Here is a 21,485-nt window from a genome sequence, read left to right on the forward strand (position 1 = left end):
GAAAATGTTGGTCTTTAAAACATACAGATTCTATATGCAGCAATAAACAAAACATTTTTCTAAAAGATCAACCATAGACCAGAGGCTGATTAAAGCAGTACATTGCACCCTAAGGAAAATTAAAGGTAAGAATTTCTGCTATTAATATATCAATCAGTTCTGCTCTCTGGGAGTCAATAGACCTATGACAGCTCTGCAGCAGCAGGAGGGCTAACTCTAAAACTTTACTAACATATTAAAATCTAGATTTCCCATAACCTCCAGTGGTCTGGCTGTCACAAAGCTGTCCAATTTAACTTTTTCCCATGAGAACAATCCATTTGTGCTGATTGTTTACAAGGCAAGAGGTTACTTTATTACAAGCAGGAACATGGAGCATGTGAGCAATGACTGTCCTCAGAAGAAAGTGTTCACTTTCAAATTGTAAGAAAGCAGGGGAAGCATGCCAGAAGATGGTTCTTAAAGTTACAGGCTGTGTAGTGTGAAGTAAGACAAGTGACTTTTCAGAAGTCTCAAATGTTGTACACCAAACATATGTCCTGCTGTTATTGTCTCCTTCACACTAACTACTCTAGCATGATCATCGGCCTTGATTTATTATCCATGGCAGAGAAGAGCAGACTGGCTCTGAAGGACAAAGATATTATGCTAGTACTACATGTATTTAGGTCAAGGGACTTGCCTTTAGAAGTTGAATATCAATTCCATTATTTACGTTAGTAAATAGGGCATGAGGCCCAAAAACGCAGCAAATCTCAGTTTATCCATTCCATGAGTTCCTTTTGTTTAAAAGTAAGTCAGTTCAATATGCTAGGCAAATTAAATATATTTGAACAATTTTTTGGGTGATATATGTGCAATTTGTATTGCACATTTACTCATACTGTTCTCTGAAATTTCAATGACTTTGTAAAATGTCAAATATTACCAGTGCCGGTATACCATTTACAATTTTTGATTTAGTGTATGACCTTCCAGCATGAAAATTTAAGACTACCCTTTACACGTATCTGCAATTGCCAGTTGACTATTCAAGAGTAAAATTCAGGTTAGGCCCTTTTGAAATTCATCAGAACATTTCACCTTTATGTAATATCCCCTTTCAAAATCTGAAGCAATCCTTCCAGTCTCTGTTCAAGCCTGAAAAACTCAATTGTTAGAGCATCAGGTCAGGATGAATTTTTCCACAGCACATCTCCACCGCTTCTCCAAACTGTTTGTCCAAGCTAATATCAAGCTAACTCAATTTAGATCAAAGGAAGGGTAAAGCTAGTTGTCATTATGTGATAAGCAGCATTTGCAGTCCAAAGAAAGAGTTTCAAGCAATTTTTTTTCCATTGTTTAGTAGCGTGATCACTGCAGGTATCTAGGGCAATATTTCCTAATTATAAATCATTAGAAACGTCATATGCTAAATTAAAAGGTGGTGAGTGATAGCACACTGAGGTGACATTTTATATGCACATACATGAGCTGAACTTGTCTTGCCTATGCATAAAGCAGTAAGCAGTGCGATAGGACTCAATCAATTAAATGCTCAGATCTAAAATTTCAGGCTCAGATAAAGACTTAAAATATGCCAAATGAATCAAAGGGTCAGAGAGCATAGAGACCTCTACAATTTGTCTTTGTGGCCTAATTATCCTGCAGAGTACAGCTGTTCATTGACTAGTGAATGAGAAAAGCAGAAGCTTTCAGAAAGGCCATGCATTTGAAGAGTTATTTCAGAATTATTCCCAGGATTTTTCCGAGGTTTAGGGGTCTTCCTTGGATATTTTTTACTGCTCTAGTGTGGAAAAATGTCCTGAAACTTAAAGATTTTTCCTCTGTTCATGGACTGTGGGAAGATCTGCAGACAATAGAATGGCACTCGCATGAGTGCATGAAATATCGTTTCCCATGGTCTTCTGGGTGTACAAGGACCATGCGGCTTTAGCAGAATACCCTGTAAGCATGCACATTACCACAGCACATGGATATTAGTTAGCAGTTTACGGTTCCAGCAGCGACTTGCATGTTTTAACTTGCTTCCTCTTTCAAGCACAAATCTCGTCAATCTGTAATCTAATCATTACATTAATACTGATTGTGTTAATTTATTTTGTCCTTATGAAGCACTCCCTGACTGAGAATTTTTAAAGACTATAATCTTACAAAAGCTTTGCTGCAGATTGCCTGTGGCTTACTTAAGCTGTTTTTTGTCTGTTTGGTGGCAGAAAATTAAATGCAGCATCAGTTCAGAAGGGAGCAAAACCATCACACTGCACTCAGAAAGCCTGCAGGGTCCTAGGACGCTGTGGTTTGTTTTTGTTTGTGTTATTTTAGTAGTGACTCTATAATGTTGCTAATTTAAACAAGACATGGACAAATTTGTTTAAGACTTCTCAATCCTAGGACTCTTCAGAATTTTTCTTCTGATATGTGCTCTCTTCTACTTATTTCTCCCAACTGAATTAGTCCAGCAATTATGGTCTCTCTGGGATAATAGCTTTGTTGAGTTTTTCTTAAACTCCAACAGGAAAGCCAAACATGCTTTCTTTTAGATTTTCTTAAAATAAATCAATGTATTTCTCCATTAACCCTGAATCTGCGCAATGTAAACTTGAATTGCTTTAGTGCATTGTATCATTTTCCTCTAAGACCTGGCTGAATATCGCCCCAAAGTTTGAGTATTTAAGTTTTGGGTTGTTTGCATCTTGATATGCGAATTGAATTCAAATTAATTTGAACTGAAAGACTGAAAATTTGAATAACAGTATCACAGAAAAAAATATGAAGTTGAGGACTCAAGAGGCATTTTCTTTTATCCCTGCCCCTAGGCAGGATTATGCCTAAACTATTCTTAGCTTGTATATAAATTGAAATTAGTGGGAAATTTTTGCTGGAGGCATAGTTTTTACAAGGTATTTTTCAAGTTATCACACTTCTCTTATGTTTCTGAATTAAGTCCTTAGCAGTTTAGGAGTACTTCTTGTGCTAGTCTGAGTCAAGGGAACAAGGTAGGACATGGGAATTTGCTTATTTTCAAGCCATTACCTAAATTTATAGCTACATCAAAATAATGCTAAAGGGAGACAACCATTTTCTCAGGTAACTTGGTGCAGTTAAGCAGTGAGCAGGTAATTTCCAAAGATTCCACACTAGCACCTGATTTTCCCTTCCTGTTTCATTTCCATATTAATCATAATTTTCTTTCAGGTACTCAGCATTAGTTTATTACAATGTCATTTTAAGCTAACATTTTTACTGTTTGCATGTGATCAATGCAGAATATGCCTCCGTCTTTTCTGAAAAAAACCCACATCCTTATGATATTTAGATACACTCATCCAGTGTTCACAATTATCAAGTTATTAATCCATTTGCTTTATATTTGGACTATCTAAAACAGTTCAAATGAAATAATATTTTCAGAAAAATTAAAGACAATAGGGAACAAAGAAGAAGCTAAACTCATCCAAGTAAAAGCCTAAGTCATCCCTCAATTCTCAAACTGTCTTCTGCTGTAACCAAACTGTCCTTAGCACTCACCTAAACATAAATTCCCAATATTGGTTCTATTAATATCTTGCAGTCTGCAAGAAGACAGAAGATCAAATTTAGTCAAATTTTCTCTTTCAAAACAAGACAGCAGTGAAGTCTTGGCAATGCCCTGAAGACACATTGACAGTTCATTTACCCAGTGTGGGTAGATGTTTTTCTCTCTCAGAAGTCTACACCATATATTATAGAAAACCAAACTACTTCAGCTACTGCAAAAGACTGCTATGGATCTAGAAGGCATGTTTCATATGAAGAGGTTCCTTTTAGCTAGGTATCGCTCCACACTGAGAGGTGGATGGAGAGCTGCAGGATTCTATTTGCTTGTAAACAGCAAGGTCTATTTAGAGCCATAACAGAGATCTCTTTTCCTCAAATAGACCTGGCAGGTGTTGTAGTAGCCTATGCAGTGTAAATAAATATCTTCCCTTGAAAAACACTTCAGCTTAAAGAGATGAAATTTTGCAATGTTCTGTCATGCTAAATATAATGTATTAAAAACTTGCAAGAATCAATAAATATGTCCTTACCTGAATTTTACTTGAATCTAAGACTGAACTACAGAACTTCAGAGAATCTTGATCTATAGCTTACCCCAAGCTTAAGGAAAATCACCTAGTACTTTCTTGAAATCTAGATATCTATAAAACCTATCATTCAAAGCTTCCAAATGCACCAGTGTCCAAACCTGGAACCAGATTTTCCAAAGATTTATCCTTCTGCTTATATTCTGAAATAAGTGAAAAGATTTTGAGAGAGAGAGGTATCTGGCATTTAGTCACTACATTAGGTTGTATATGGAAACTGGATAAGAACTAGACTTCAAGATGCTTGCTGGAACTTTCAGACAAATATTTTAGTTCAATAAACTATTAAACCATGTTGTGGGAGAGGGGGAGGTTTTGTCTTTGTAGCTGCCAATGACAGCACAGGACTAAGTGTGCTGTTTAGCTGCCAGAATAAGTGGAAGGGACATGGGATGATGATTGGTCGTTATTCTTCCCACCTCCAGGCAGTCCCTGAAATTCGTATTTAACTGACCTGGCATGCCACAGCTAAGACAAAAATATGCTTTTACAGAGTGTAAATAAGCACAGAAATAGAGAAATACAGTGTTCCTTTCGTCAGCAACTGAATCACAAATAAACTTAAACAATAGCCTCTTTGAAATTTAGCTAATGCCTGAAGAGAAAAAGAGGAATGCAAGACCAAAAAATCCACCCACAGTCTCAACAGACTGATAATTAAAATCATACTTGTTTACCATTCCAAATTGGTTAACCTTTTCTGTGTTGCTTACCCCTACAGACTCCCACATATTCTATTGTAAAAACTGCTCACTACACAGCTGATATCTTAATTTAGATGGACTTGATTCTACTTCCTTCAAAATCACCACGAAAATTTCTATTGCAATCAGTGAGGGCAGGATTTACCCCTAAACCTGAGCTATGTTTTTTAAAATGTGTGCAAATACATATATTTATTCACAAACACATAGCCACATTCCACTGTTTGTTTGTTTTTTCCAATCCAAACACATTAAAAAACTGTCTCTTAGGCTAATACTACAGGAACTCATATATATATTGCATTAGATTGTGCCCAGTGTAAACACAACTGAGGTTGTCCACTGACTGAGAAAATATTTCATTTCTTAGAAGAAACTGAAATGCATAAATTTATTCTGTTTCCTCACCATGCTTTTTCTCCTCTCTGAATCAACATGTTCATACTAACTGCAACTGAACCTTAGAGAGACTAAGAATTTATCTTTTCAAATATACTTCTGCTTCCGAAAAAAAAAAAATCAACCAACCAAACAACCAAACAACCAAACAAATAAATAAAACAGAAACAAAAACAAACTTCTGCTAAATGTCAGTTCTGGGTCCATTATTAAATAAAAAAGAAGCTATAGAATTAAAATTGTGTATGAAATGGATACACCCTCATTTTCCACAAAACCTGTAAAGTTAATAAAGATTCTTGATCCAGAAGTTATTTTCCTAGTGAGTTACCATTTCTCAATTTTACCCTGGTACAAGCAGCTTGAGAAAACCATAAAAACAAAATGCCTCCATCCATTAAATGAAGACTTGGGAGCCCATTATAACTCTGCCTCTGCTGACCCAAATTTCAGGGATTTAGAGCTGGAATTCATTTATGCAAGTGTAAACCTGAAAGCAGCATCTGTTGGGTGGTAAATGATCCTCTAGAAAATAGTTCATTTCTTATCTACAAGGGCAGAGCCTCCCACGTGCACAAGAAAGGCAAGATGAGCTGCAAGTCTGACAGTTAGATGGATCTAATTGGAGTGTTATAGAATAACTGAACTGAAATGATAACAGCACAGTCCAAAATTAGCCACAAAAAACGAAAGAAACTGCAGAAGCACTAAATGAAATCACAATTGCGTGGTATTATACCAGTGAGCAAAGAACTTCAGGAAACCAGCTCAAAGTCTTACATTTTCTACTTGAAACTAGTGTCTATCTGTAGTTGTAAGGAACATGATTCACAGTGAGCCAGCTGGGTTTGCTGTGTGGCTTGTTGATAGTGAGAGGTAGCACCTTAGTACACCTGTAAAATACCAATATTTATAAAGAAATAAGTCTTCTGTAGCACACAGCAAAATAAAATGGAGGTTGAAATGATGAATATTGCAGGTTTTTTTATTTTTTACCTTAAAGTGTTCTTCTGTATCATTTTTTCAGATATTTTTACTTCTATATTTTACTATCACTATGAAAGTAATTTTCTTTCCACATTGAAATTAATTTACTAAATCTGTGAATTGGAATCTTCTCGTGATAAAAGCTTATTAAAACATATTCTCTGTCTTCTGAAAAAGAAGCATAAGACATAAGACAGATGTAATTTCATGTTTTGAAGGGATAATGATATCAAGTATTTTATTTTCTTCATATACATTTTAATAATAGATCTTTTCATCATGGAATAGTACAGTTATAGCAGAAGCCTTCCTCCAGTAAAGTAAATGAGAAATATTATACCATGTTTGATAGGCTTTGGATAAAGTCCTCGATTACCTGAACAATCTCATAGCCTGTTTCTAGAAAAACAAGGTGCTTCATAGAATCAAATCCATGGTCTTTGACACTGTCACAAATTCAAGTCAAAAAGTTCATTGCAAGTATATCTATTTTATTAGAATGATATTTTAGAATACGTGAACCAGCTGAATTCCTTTAAAAATTATTTCTCACTTCCTCACAGCGTATCTGTTCACAGTGGAATTAAAGTTCACGTTTAATAGAAACTGATTTTATGCACAAGACATTATGTGCACATTACAGGTATCTAAGATGATATTTTCTCTCTCAGCTTTTCTACAAGAAGCTAAAAGGGTACCCTTTTATATAATAACCACATTTTCCCTAACATTACAGACAACAGAATATTATGTGCACAGTGCCTTGTTACAGCCCCACACTAAGAGAAACATTCTCCGAATGTCAGAGGATGATGCATTATTGCTTCAGTCTTTAACCACTTTATAATCACTTCCTCTTGCTCTGTGACCTGTGCTTTGCTTTTGGTGTCCATGCCGTTGGTGTCACGGTGACCTTACAGTTACAGCTTGTCCCCCCTGGAGCTGCAGCTCCTGTAGGGTCTCACAGGCATCTGCAACTGGACATGTCTGGTTAATGAGCCACTTTTGCTTTCAGTGTCATTGATGCTGTGGAGTCTTATGGTAGTTTCTTAACTCTGAACAGCCACCTAAGGAGAGCCAGCAACCCTTACGCAGCCAAAGCAGGGCTCAGGCTCTGAGCAATTAAATATTAAGCAAGAAAACTGACTTGCACTGCTCTGGTAGCCTCAATATTTCCTACAGAGAAAGTTATTTCCACGTCTCCTGCCCAATCTCTTCAAAGTGGCTCTAGGAGGTGAACAGTCTGCTTCATTTCTCTCAGGATAGGGTCATTTTTACACTCATTGCAAATTGTCCATAACAGGTGATAAGATTAGGATTTTAAAATAAGCATATTAGTACTAGGCAATTTGCCTGAATGGTTGTCCAATGAGTCTGAGCAGAAACTGCCTCCCATCTGTTCACAAGCAGGAAGGAATCCATTCAGGCTATGGCTTTCAATGTAGCAGATGTCTCAGCTCCTCTCAATCTTTCATGCAAAGGGCAAGAAAACAACAGCCAGGCCAATTGAAAAGGTATTTTTATTCTAGCTGGGTAATAAAAAGCAACTTCTGTTCCAAGTTGTGGAACTGAATCAAAAAGATGAGCAGAAACTACCATGCATTACAAGATCCATAATACCCCGGTGGAGAAAGTATTGCAGAAAATGATTAGTTGAGAATGTGTGACAAGTCACATACACAGCTCCAAACAGGCACCTCTAAAGTCAGGCAAATGCCAATTGCCAAAATTACTCCAAAACGTGACTTATTTATGATTTAACCCATGGCAAAAGTAAACCAGCACGTGGTTCTTTCCCCACAGAAGATACTGAGGGAACATCAGTTTTCGTGAAGGAAAATATTTCTTTAGAAATGTTTTAAGCTTTCAAAACAATGAGAAGAACAGTCATGACTCAACACACAGTTGCTCATAGACAGCAAAGCTGGTGAAGACATTCAGGTTCAATATTATACTATTTGGGGACAATGTACTTAGGACTGAATATTTAATAAATACAGCCTCGTTTTGGCTGATCAAAGCCATGTGTTTTTCCATTTGATTCAGTCACTGGTCTGCAGCGTATGAATTCTCAACATATCTTAGAATGAGAAAGCAATATATCTGTTTCCAAGACAGAAAATTTTTTGTCGCAAAGCTGATGAATCTCCTCCTTCAAATTAATAATGTACATGTTCATGTTGTATAGCATTGGGGTGTATTTTTGTACAATGTGCACTCTGAAAAACCTTTTATTAACATTCAAGTGTGTCTCAAACCTGTGTTTCCTAAACACATTTTTTTAAATCCTGAGGCTACGGTCTCAGAAAACTGCAGTCCAAAATCCTAGCTTTTAGGTTGCTTATTCCACCATTTCTGGGACTATTTATAAACAAACAATCTACCTGGAGGAAAATAAAATATTTAGTTGCCTTTAAGGGGAAAAAAAAAAAAATTAAAAAAAAAAAAATAGTGAGTACCACCGTAGCTTTAGAAAAGGGGTAAAGTGCTAGGGCCAAACAGTTCTGCTGAGCTAGATATTGTGCCTATGTTAAATGTGCCACAAGTAACTGATAAAAGAAGTTAGTATTAGTGTTGCAGTAGAGGACGAGGGCACAGTGACACTGTTTGTTGTTAATGCCTGGAGATTCACAATCCACTTTCAAGAAAAAAATTACTATATAAGACAAACTCAGAAAGGAATGTCTTTCTGTACAGTTAGATTGATCACAAGCTGCAAATTCAAAGCTAGTATTTGCAAAGATGTGTAGCTATCTAACATTCTAGATCTGTTTGGTTTAAAATTCTATGCATGGTATCACAATCTTCCAAATTCCCAGAAAATGGAAAGGATTTCCATATTTCATAAGTCATAGGTAAAAGTACAGTTCATTGAAAAAATCAAGTGAGATTTCACACTCTAGAAAAGTGCCGATTTCCTAACATCTTGAAGTTAATTATACTTTACAAAAACCTCAGGTTTCAAAATAAATATTCTATGGTGCATCAACACTGACTTTGCCAACAAAGAAAGGTGAATTGTGAGATAATAAACTGTCTGCCAACACTTTAATATTTTCTGTCAAGAATCTGAAGTGATAGCATTTTAAAAGACCATTCAATGCAGCACTTTTTGACATTTAATAAAAAAAAGAGTCATAGCTTTGAAGTTAAATAATGTATAAAAGTAAGAGTGCATAGAGCCTCTGTTTTCTAAAGGGAGGGTCATGAATCCAGTAACATGGATTCAAAATCCAGAGAGAAATCATGTGGGTTCAATTATTCATCGTAAATTTTGTAACATCACTCAAAATCCACAGATAAGTCAAAATCAGGGTCTAATCTTTTTGACTTTAACAAGATGTAACTATAAACTTAGTTGTCTTGCTTGCAACATAGGATTTTAGCAGGCCCTCATGTTCTGCTGAAGTAAGGCAGTAACTTTTAAACATCACAATAGAGACCATCAGATCATAACTTTTCTCCTTCAGACTGCAGTCTCGGATTCCCCTCAGAATGTTTCTCATGTCTACTTATAGCACCTGAGCACAAATGAATAGCTTTTGAAAGAAATAAAGGAACTTAAATAGACCACAAGCCATCAGCGATATTATTTCTTCCCACTGAATGTAGTGATGAAATCTTCCATCAATTCAACACACTAGAATCCAGTTCTTGTGGCTTCTCTGGTGAGAAGATTAGTCTTATTTTCACAGAACACCACCAGCTACAGATGCCAGAGCTTTCAATTTTCATTACGCTTGCTTTCCTTTGGCACCTTTTATGCTGCACAATATTGTTGCAAGCTTGTCTGTGGATTTTGACCACAACGGTGTATTTTTACTGTTATACTAAATGGTCTTTAGATATAGTACAGCTTTACTTCCACAATATGGGAGGGAAGTGGCATTTCGCTTTAGGAACATCCTCTTAAAACATTTTAGTGGCCTGCCACTCAGCTGATTACCATGCCAGCCCTGTGCGTTCCAAAATAGGTACCAAATGCCCAAAGCAACATCCATTATTCACAGCCCTTTTATCAATCTCCATTAAGAGAATGCTACTTGAACAGCACACTGATATATCCTTTCACTTATCAAGGAGATGGAATGAAAACCACCTGACAACAACTACTAATGAACCCACCTTCAACACCAGATGGCTGTCTGTGGTATGCTGGCACCATCTGTGGGTCACACAAGACGAGGAGATTACCTCTAAGCCAAAGACTGTAACTATAAATGGCATTTTGAGCCCAGAAACACCCTTCAACTCTCTTTAAAATCTCTGAAGTCTCCATAAACCCTATTACATTACAGCTTATAAACGTACTTATTTCAAAGCTTGAAGTGTTTGAATCGCTAGAGTAAACGCTGCTACAAAGCTACAGTAGCACTGTAAGATCTGGACTATTTTGTTTGCTCTGACTAAACACAAAATACTTCATAGACAACTGAGAGAGGATGAAAACTTTGAGATTCTGCTTACATGCCTAAGTTACACTCTACAACAAAAGTCAAGATACATTATCTCAACAATCCAAACAGACCTTGGCTTCTTCTTGTTTGTACTTTTATCGCAGTAATTTCAACTCATAGCTCTTCTCTTGCCCATCAGCATTTTCAGTTTCTTTGTTCTACACCCAGTTCCCTTCCACAGGTGAAAAAGGCAACAAGTGAGGTTTGACCTACGTGATCTACATTTGTGTCTGATCTACATACCTATGGTTTGCTGGTTAACCACACAGAAAATAACTCAATGTAATGTTAAACGGGATACCCTAATTAGCACCTTCTCTCTCTTCTGCTTCTGTGGAAACTTATCTGCAAGATTGTTGGTAGCACCTTGTATTTGATTGAAAATTTAAAATTGGTTTTAAAAAATCAAGGAAGACAGGTAACATAATTGGAGAAGCTTAGTTTCTTAGCTTAGGTTTCTGCAACAGTCAAAGAGGTTCAGCCAAAACTTAATCACTGTCCAAATAGTAAGGAGTAATTCTGGTTGTGAAACCTTAGTTAAGCAATATGTTAGCTCAACAGACAACTTTTTTTCTATGTCTCTGTCTAAAGAGATTTCTGGCAAGTATGTGTGCAGGGCATGGTATTTTTCCATGTCTTCATAGCACATTCTAAGAATACAACATTGTCATGTTTCCCATCCCTTTTTGGTTGACTCTTTAATGTTTCATTGACTTATACATTGTTAAACTCTATTACATTGTTCTCCTTAATTAACAGTTTCTCTCTCCAGCTTCAAGGGAATCAGACTAAAGTTCTAAAAGGATCAGCATTTTTGTCCAGACTATAGATAAGGAAACATAGCTTGCTTTGATAGCTGATATTCCTAAATGAGTAGAAATAAACTATAGCAATAGAATCTTTACATCTATTGGTGCAAAAGAAGAAGAAACTTGTTATTTCATTTACTAAGGGCAAAAGCAATACTCATCTCCCTCCTCTTTTTCTAACTTTGTCACCATGTTACAGACTTTTCAGCATCGAGTTTTCAGTAGCTAAAACACAACTACTTAAGGCAGCAAAGCTGAGGCTGAGACTACAATGGCAAGTTCACAATTTCTTTGCAATGGGCAGGCATTTATCATATGGTTTCACGGCATTAATAGTAGTGCCTTCTCAACCTTAGAAAACAATTTTGACAAAGTAATTTTACCAATGGGTGAAGTTTTACATATGAAGAGTTCAAGAGAAAATTTTAAAAGCGTCTAGTGACTGATAGCAGCTACACAAAATTAGTACACCATTTTTATTGCTGAATAACACTTGTATAACAATTTTTCAGATACAGCTCTAGAAGTTCATTGCTCTTCCATTTCACTAGCAAGTATATTTATGAAAACTATAAACACATCCTTGCAAAGCACCAACACATTATAAATCTCCACGTGGAGAGCCAGTGTACAACCTTACATGAAGATTAATAAAATCACCCCAAAATTTTGCTAATTTCAATAGGTAGAGACTAGGAGGAACAGTTTTACAGTCAAGCATGGCTGTTTTTAGAAAGTAGAAAATTGAAAAGCTTAGAAAATGGTGCGTCCTATTAGACTAGCTGGTACATACAGAAACCTGATTTTAAAAGGGTACTTATTGTTTGGAAACAAAGCAGGGATTTAAAAATGTTTGGCCATTCATACCCCACCCATGGAAATAATTATTCAAACTCTCTAGAGAAGCATCCTAACAGGATTTACGATCAGACCCTAACTGGCAAGGTTCTTTAGCTCCTCATTTTAGCTTCATGCTTTGAAACAGAGGAAGGTCAATAGTTACTCAGCACTCATAAACCCTCACTCACATACACCCGTTTCATCCGCCTATACGGCAAAATAAGTAAACTGGGAACTCTGAGGAGAGTTAGCCACAGCAATATTGAAATAATTTTCTCTGTTAGATAATTGTACTGCTTTCAAGCTGGGAGAAAAAAAAAAAAAAATTATTAAGCACATGTATATACATATGTGCCAAGAATTCTGCCTGTTCTTGATGGGTGTAGACAGAAGGATTATTTTCCCCCTCATCTTTACCTACTTAAGATTTACTTAACTTATAAAGAACTGCAGGAAAAGGACCATCTCATAAGTTTTATGTAGAGGTTTGATGATAGAAGTTGTACCGTGCAGAGGGTTGATATATAACATAAAATTAACATAACATAAAATTAACTAAAATCAAGTATGTGGAGGGAAAGATACGTCTTGTTTAAAAATACTAATTGTACACATTTACATTATCCTGTATCTTCTGCCATCTTTATCAACATTCGTTGCTTAAAACTCTCTTTAGGTGACTTTTAGCATTGTCCAATAGAATATGCATGTGATATCTGTATTTATTTTTCTTTTAATATCCTTGTCCAAAAGAAAGTATGTCCTGTTAAATTATTTCTGCTGATGCCGAGCAACTGCGGATGATAGGAGAAGGAAGGATTGTTTAGATAGATAAGGACTCAATGTTAAAAGACCATAAAATTTCCATGAATGCTTTAAACACAAAGAGGAAATTTTATAGTCATTATAACAAAAGCTAAAAAGCAGCTGAAAAAAATTGTCTGAAAACAAGCAAAACGATGGTGTTTGAAGGAGAGGAGTCAGAAAAGAAGAACTATTTAGAGAGAAAAATAAAATGAGAGAAGTTGTAATATACTGGCTAAGAGGAAACATTCTACATTTAGACTAGCATTTACAAATCATTGTTGAACAGAATGAAATAAAAACCTCAGCAGACACTTCTGAGAAAAAGTCATAGCAGAAGTACCATAAACAGTCTATAACAACATTGCCTGCTAGTAAGCATAGCCAAAGTAGCCTTGTGCTGAACAGAGCTTGGAAGCTGCAAGGCAAGAGTAAGGAAAAATTTTGATTAAAACCAATTTTAAAAGCTAGAGACCTAGTAACTTGTGAAAAAAATTATAAGGATAAACAAAAACAGAGACTGCAGACAGGTAAAAGAAGAAGAAAATGGCATGGGCCACTATCCATGCACATCATATTTCTACTCCTAAAATAATGAGGATTCGCACTGCTCTCTAAGGGTAATTTTCACTGAAAAATCTGGTTAGTAAATGTTCACAGTTCAATGGGGGATCAGTCACTTTTCTCCCATGTAAGTTTATTACATGGGTTTATTATTCTGCCCACTGCATCGTAGTTATGTGCTCCAACAAAGACCTCTTTAAATCATCACCTACAGAAACTGTCTAGCTTTTTGGTAAGTTGAGACCAGCCATTGCAAAAAATGGAGCATCCTTGTATAACAGAGAATATTCCTCACAGATGAAGCCGGGATAAATTGCAGAAAAGACAGAAGAACAATAGACTTACTGTTGAAGAAAGGTATAAATTATCAAGAACCTCTGAAAAGAGACTATGTTCTCAGAGAAACTGGCTTCTAGCCACTTATAAATTAAGTGTGAAGCACACAGAAGTAAGAGGCAAACAAACCTGAAATCATTAGGCAAAGGAACAGTCAAGTACTAATCTCAGTCAGGCAATCAACACATTAGCCCTAGCTGTAGGTAAAGCCCAGCAGACATTTTGTATGAGTTTGTAACAGCAGGCTACAATTTTGTTTGACTGCCTGACCTCAGTGATACACACACATACTTACACATACATGCATGCACATGTGGATGTATACATAAAATCAGGCACACTCCAGCATCTGTACATGATTATAGGACACTATTTGTGGTCACCAGCTGGCTGAACCCCAAAATTTTCTATGTATCCCACAGCATCTATCCATTCAGCTTGATCTGTGACTTCATACCTTGATTGTTAGAGTTCCCAAACCTCTTTCAAACCCTGACATACCTCTAGGTCCCACAACCTTTTTAGTCCAAGAGCTGCACCTTTACCTTACCCACACAAGGCAGCATTGGCTGGGACCTTCATCGCCCTTGAGCTGCAGGAAGTTTGGGGCTGTCATTTCTCCCAGAGTCTGAACCTCTTTAGCTAATCCTTTGACAAAAAAACCCTAAAAAATCCAATAAAGTTTAGACCAGGAATCTATCTCAGGAAGATTCCCCCTTACGAGAAGCAAGTATCCCAAAACATCGGCTTTCTACTTTGAGCAGATAATCCCATGAACATAAGTACTTTTCTGTTTCCTTGTATCCTGGGTTCAGCTGGGATGGAGTTAATTTTGACATGAAGCTGGGAGGGGACACAGCCAGGATATATGACATCATGCTCAGCATATAAAAACTTGGAGAAGCTGGCCAGGGGAAGGAATTGCTGCATCAGCAGGTGGTGAGTGATTGCATTGTATATTCCTTGCTTGTATATTCTTTTATTGTTATTATTGTAATTGTATTTCTCTTTCTTTGCTGTCCTGTTAAACAGGTTTTATCCCAGCCCACAAGGTTTACCTTTTTTTATGATCTTCCTCCCCGTTAACCAGCGCGGAGGAGTGAGTGCACAGCTGCGTGGTACTTAGTTGTCAGCTGAGACTAAACTACTGAACCTTATTATGTCTCCTCATGTGGGAGGGAAAAGCATAAAAAAAAAAACCACCACCACCCCTAACAACAACCACAACAACACCACCAAACAAACAAAAACAACAACAAAAAAAAGTGGTCAGTGCCACCTCTGTGGTGACATTTCCATCCTGTCTTCAAGCCACTCAACCTGACAGAGTAAGACATCAATCCTACTTTATCAGTGCAAACGCTGGGGACAAAATTGCTCAGAGACCCTCCCCTGGAGGACTTGCAGATTCTGACAACTAACCTGTACCACAAGCAGAAGTCTCTATCACTCCATCGAGTTACAGTCCACTATCAGCCTTGTTGCAAAGCTCACAATCCTGAACAGATTTACAGAAAAGTAGTTGAAGGGGCTATTTTTTTCATGCCACAGTAGCTCAGAGATTTCAGTTTAAATTCAGATATCAGCCTGTGCTACCTGTTCTTCCCACCGTCCAACCTGAACTAAAGCTGCTCTGCTAAGAATCAGAAACATCTGTATTTGCCCCAGCTGAAAACCAACAAGACAATGAGTCAGAGACTTTAATCATACTGCAGCCCCTTCTGCAGTAGAGGTGAGCCCCATTACTCTCATGCCCTCTAGTTTACATACCACTTTTTAATCCCTTCTCTCATATTTCCTTACAAACCCTCACCACTGTGTAACAACACTCAGAGCACTAAGGAACCTCACTCAAGGTCAACCAGCCAGTTAGTCTGTTCCACCCACACATCTCCCTCCTCCTCCCAGCTGACATAACTGCATCTCCCCAAAGCTGAACAAGGTTACTAATCAGAAACGCATCAAGCCAACCGAGCGCATCTTTAGACGCTTTTCTGACTAGCTGCTGCCAAGAAGTGCTATTTCAGATGAAAGCTTAAGCAGGGATGAAAATGTCCTCACTGGTCTGATAGCAAAATTGTTGGGTTGCATTTATGAAGTACTCCAAGTTGGATCATTTCCTTAAGATAAGCCTTTAATAAAAGAGGCTTAATGGCCTCTTTTGTTATACTAAAGAGCTCTTTTATTAAACAGCTTAACAGATACCAGAACACAGGCACCCTTGTGCATATACCCGCAACACCTTCTCTACCTGTCACCTACTACAAACAGCTGGGATGTGCCAGAAGATGCTACAATAGAGGCAACCCTCACAACATTCACTTTAGATAAATGTATATGGTTTGAGAAACACCTAGCAGTTTTTTAAAAGACAACTTATACTTTAACGAGTGTTTGGTTTGTTTAAAATCTTCTGTTACAAGAAAAAAAAAAAAGGAAAAAAAAAAAAAGGAAACAATGGCTTCTCTTCTAAAATAATACCTTCAAATAAATAAGAATCAGTCTTTGTTCATTCTAAAATGGCCAGTTTGCCAGTTTTACATAAAAAAGCACATGATCTTGGTTGCTTCAGCACCATCTGGTTTCTGGCAGATAAATCATAAATAGCCAGTACCAGTACAAAAGATAAACTTCCATTTTACAAAAGCAGGTGGAGCTGAAAATGAAGGTCAGGCGCTGGCAGATCTCTGTTAATGAAAAGTAAATGGTTTGCAGTGATGGAGGTGATCTCTCAGTGTCACCACATGGTTTCCTGTAACTCTTTGTGTTGAGGTATACTTTCTTTTACTCCACTTTCTCTCTTTTTTGTGTGCATACATGTCAGGTTTGGTCCTGTTGCACACTTCTCTAAGTATGTGTGAGATTTATGGTTCCCCTTTTCTTTCAACCTGGTTATGTTTCCATGTCTTTCTGCTGCATTTTTTTCTGACCACAATGACATGAGGTTTTTTTATTCTGTCACTTTCCAAGACATGGTAGTCATTACTTGTTAGAGACAGCCCACTCACCCCATCATCCTCTTCACGTTCATGTTCCTAGCACTGCTTTGTGGATCATGAGTGGCAAAATAAAACCCTTCTTCATTTGCTCCATTCAGCTTACCTTGTGTGACATATTTGCTTGCCCTCACAAGGGACCATACCAGAGAATTAACCCTTTTCCTAAAAATAACTTGACCAAAGGGCTATCCTTCTCCAGGGGGATCCAGTACACGCCATCCACTCAGGGAGTGACCTGCGGCAACATAGCCCTGCTCGTTAACTTTTGCACCAAGAAAATGTATGGTTTCAAATTAATCAGCATGCTGTCAACACACAGAAATCTCTTGCACACTGTCATGCAGCTGTACCAGATCCTAACTGGTCAGCACCTCATTGTTTAATATAAATGGATGTTTCTCTAGTGTTGCAAACATGATTGCTCTGTTTAGGAGGGAATACTTTAGTTCACTCATTAAGTTCAGCCACCTTTACCATAAATGCACGAGTAGTACTGCCAAGAAGGGTAGCCAAACCAATCTGCATGAGCCAAACACTTTTTCCTACATACCTTCTACACACAGCCTACTGCCAAAAGTAATTCAGGTTGTAGTTACATTAGCAAGTAATTGCACCAGTTTACACTGGTGTGTCTAATTTCTTTTTCTAATTCGTTATTGCAACATTTAAATGAATCATAAATTGACCTAAATGTTGTGTTTTTATTGAAATCACTGCACTGCTGATGTAAACATTTGTATTTGAAAATGGAATCTTCTGCTCAGGAAATATTGAACTTTAATGAGTCTAGCAAATGTCAACGACTGGCAAAGAAATTTTTTCTAAATATGAACATTAAAAGCCTGATACTTACAATACAGATGCACCATAATATGTTTTACATCATGTAAGCAGGCTGAAAATCAAAAAGAACATGAGGAGAAATCTCCCAATAGTAACACATATACAAAGCATCCACCCTGGACATCATACCTATCTGTGGCAGCAGATACCTGCTGCCTTGTCCCTTAAGCCAAGGCTCCCTTTCAAGGCTTTTTTAAAATTTTGTCCCCAGTTAAGCTTAAGAAGACAACAAAAAGCCCAGCATGAACTCAGATTATGGGAAATGAATGTTCAGAGAAATTGCTGAAATATAAATACACAGAGGCTATTTTCCATGGCCGAGCACTATGCTACTCTCTCCAGAGGTCACCAGCAGGAGTGAGGTGCCTGCTCTGCCTTCCCAGCTGCTCTGCTCTCCTGTCTTCTGAGTAATTCTGACCTGCTCCTGCAGCTCTTCCCTCCCACTTTTCAGGCCACGTTCTCAAGCTCATCCTTTTGCTAGCAGTGGGCATGCTGAGAAGCACCACTTGAATAGCAACAATAAGTGTTCTAGGCCTCACCTGGGCTTGGCATGTTTGATTCACCACTTCACTGTGGCAATTCCTTGGCATGGGAGGATTAAGCGGGCGTACGGGCTCTAGCCACATTCCTCATAGCCTCAAGAGGAAGATGTGTGACTGGGAGTGAGGCACAGCCAATGCAGGATTGCATAAGCTGTTCCAGCTACTTCTGACAGACAAAATTGTTCCTTGGAGTTATAGAGAGCTGTAGAGGAACTGAGGCAGTCTAGCTGCACTTCTGTGCACCAAAAGAGACACCAGCTGGCCCCACTATTACAAGGATGCAAGAAAAGTCTTAAATCACTAATATTTTCCGCCTCAGGTCCATCCCAATCTGTGGTAAGCACGAAACAAGAGGCTGGGAGAGTGCTTAACCAAATACTGTTGTAGAAAAGCAAAGACTAGCACAGATCCAATTGTTTGTCTTCAAATATTTCTAGTTCCAAAGGATAACTTTAGAGTTGCTAAAAAATCACATACTCAGGGACTTTGTTGCATATTTAGTAAGGAAGTAACTCTCAAGGAAGGAAGAAAGGGAGTCAGTCATGAAATAGCAGTGTCACAGAACAGCCTTGATGTTTACACCAAGTGAGGTGAGCAGTTCCTCAGAAGTGAAGTGGGAGATCTCAGAGTATACTTGCAGCAGCATCTGTCATGAGGGTGTATTTAGTTTTTCAAAGTCTGTCCCAATCCCAAAGATAGCCCCAAAATCAAAACAATTTGTAAACATCACCTAATTTTGAAATCCAGTACTGTGAAGATTGAAAGTTGGGCAACTAGCCAAATATATAGGCTCATGCTTATATTTTCCAATTCTTACAGAATATTATACAGACAGATGTTAATTACATAAAAAACACTGAACCTCTTTGTCCATTTCAGTTTCAATTTTACATTATCTAATTATAATTGGTATATGTAGCACACCGAAGTACATATGTTGCGAATGTGAAATATTTTCATTATAATGTAGAGGAAAATCACATAAACAAATTGAGAACATCACATGGAGCAGTTAAACAGATCAGATACACTGGAAGTTTGCACTTTTTACATCTTCTTTTCCAAGTTATCACCATGTCAAAAGATCTGTATTATGTGTAACTTTTTTAAAGTAGGAGAAAGAAAAATTACTGGGTATACTAAATAATTCAAAGTAGCTGCCTTAATACTACTAATAATGGGATTAGCAAAAGTTTAATACTCATCGGAAAAATATAGTAAGGACTTCTAAATCTAAGCTCTTTCAGTTTAAAGACATTATCTCTTGTCCTATCACTATATACCCTTGTAAAAATTCCCTCTCCAGCTTTCCTTGAGGGCCCCTCTAGGTACTGGAAGGCTGCTAAAGGTCTCCCCAGAGCCTTCTCTTCTCCAGGCTGAACAACCCCAACTGTCTCAGCTTGTCTTCTCTTTTTTCTTCCATTATCAAAAGCTTTATTATTTTAAATATTACTGTGATATTCATGCCCAATCACAAACTCATTGTTCAGAATTCAACAGACATACAGTATTATGAAACACAGTCAAGAGAAGCACAGCCAGAGTTCTTCTATGAAGACGGCAAAATCATAGAACCGTAGAATCATTTGGGGTGGAAGAACCTTAAAGATCAAATAGTTCCAATGCCCTGCCATATGCAGGGACACCTTCCGCTAGACCAAGTTGCACAAAGCCCTATTCAACCTGGCCTTGAACCCTTCCAGGAATGGACCATCCACAGATTCTCTGGTCAGCCTGTTTCAGTGCCTTGGCACCTTCATGGTAAAAAATTTCTTCTTTCTATCTAATCTCAATCTACCTTCTTTCAGTTTAAAGCCATTACCCCTTGTCCTATCTCTATGTGCCCTTGTAGGTTCCCTTTAGGTACTGAAAGGCTGCTATAAGGTCTCCCCAGAGCCTTCTCTTCCACAGGCTGAACAACCCCAACTCTCAGCCTGTATTCAAAGGAGAGGTGAGCCAGCCCTCTGGTCATTTTCATGGCCCTCCTTTGAACTTGGCCCAACAAGTCCATGTCCTTCTTATGTTGGAAGCTCCAGAGCTGGATACAGTACTCCTGGTGGGGGTCTCAGTAGAGGGGAGTAGAAGGTCAGCATCACCTCCCTCAACCTGCTGGTCACGCTTCTTTTGATGCAGCACAGGGTATGATTGGCTTTCTGGGCTTCAAGTGTACATTGCAGGGTCATGTTGAGCTTCTCATCAGCCAATGCCCCTCAGTCTTTCTCCTCAGAGCTGCTCTACCCAGCCTGTATTTGTGCTTGGGATTGCCCTGACCCATGTGCAGGACCTTGCATTTGGCCTTGTTGAACTTCAGGAGAGTCACATGGGCCCACTTTTCAAGGCTGTCCAGGGCCCTCTAGATGGCATCCCTTCTCTCCAGTGTGCCAACTGCATCACAGAACTCTTGTCATCAGCAAACTTGCTGAGGGTGCACTGTAATCCTACTGTCCATGTGGCCAACAATGAAGTTAAACAGTCCTGGTCCCATAACTGGCCCTTGAGGAATGCTGCTCATCACTAATTTCCATTTGGGCATTGAGCCCTTGGCTGCAACACTTCAAGTGTGACCATCCAGCCAATTCCTGAGTGGTTCATCTGTCAAATCCTTGTTCCTCCAATTCAGAGACAAGGACGTCATGTGGGACAGTGTCAAATTCTTTGCACAAGTCCAGGTAGATTATATCAGTTGCTCTTCCCTTTCCCACCAACACTGTAACCCCATCTTAGAAAACCACCAAATTTGTCAGGCATGATTTGCCCTTAGTGAAACCATGTTAGCTGTCACCAATCATCTCCTTATTTTCTATGTGCCTCAGCATAGTTTCCAGAACTATCTGCTCCATAATCTTGCTGAGCACAGAGGCAAACCTGTAGTTCCCTGTGTTTTCATTTTTCCCTTTTTAAAAATAGGGGTTATATTTCCCCTTTTCCATTCAGTGGGAACTTCATCAGACTACCATGACTTTTCAAATATGATGGCTAGTGGCTCACCACCAGTTTCCTCAGGACCTGTAGATTCATCTAATCACGTCCCATGAACTTGTGCAACTTCAGGTTCCTTGGATGGTCTCAAATCC

The sequence above is a fragment of the Patagioenas fasciata genome, chromosome Z, assembly GCF_037038585.1.
Source record: "Patagioenas fasciata isolate bPatFas1 chromosome Z, bPatFas1.hap1, whole genome shotgun sequence".
NCBI classification, from domain to species: Eukaryota; Metazoa; Chordata; class Aves; order Columbiformes; family Columbidae; genus Patagioenas; species Patagioenas fasciata.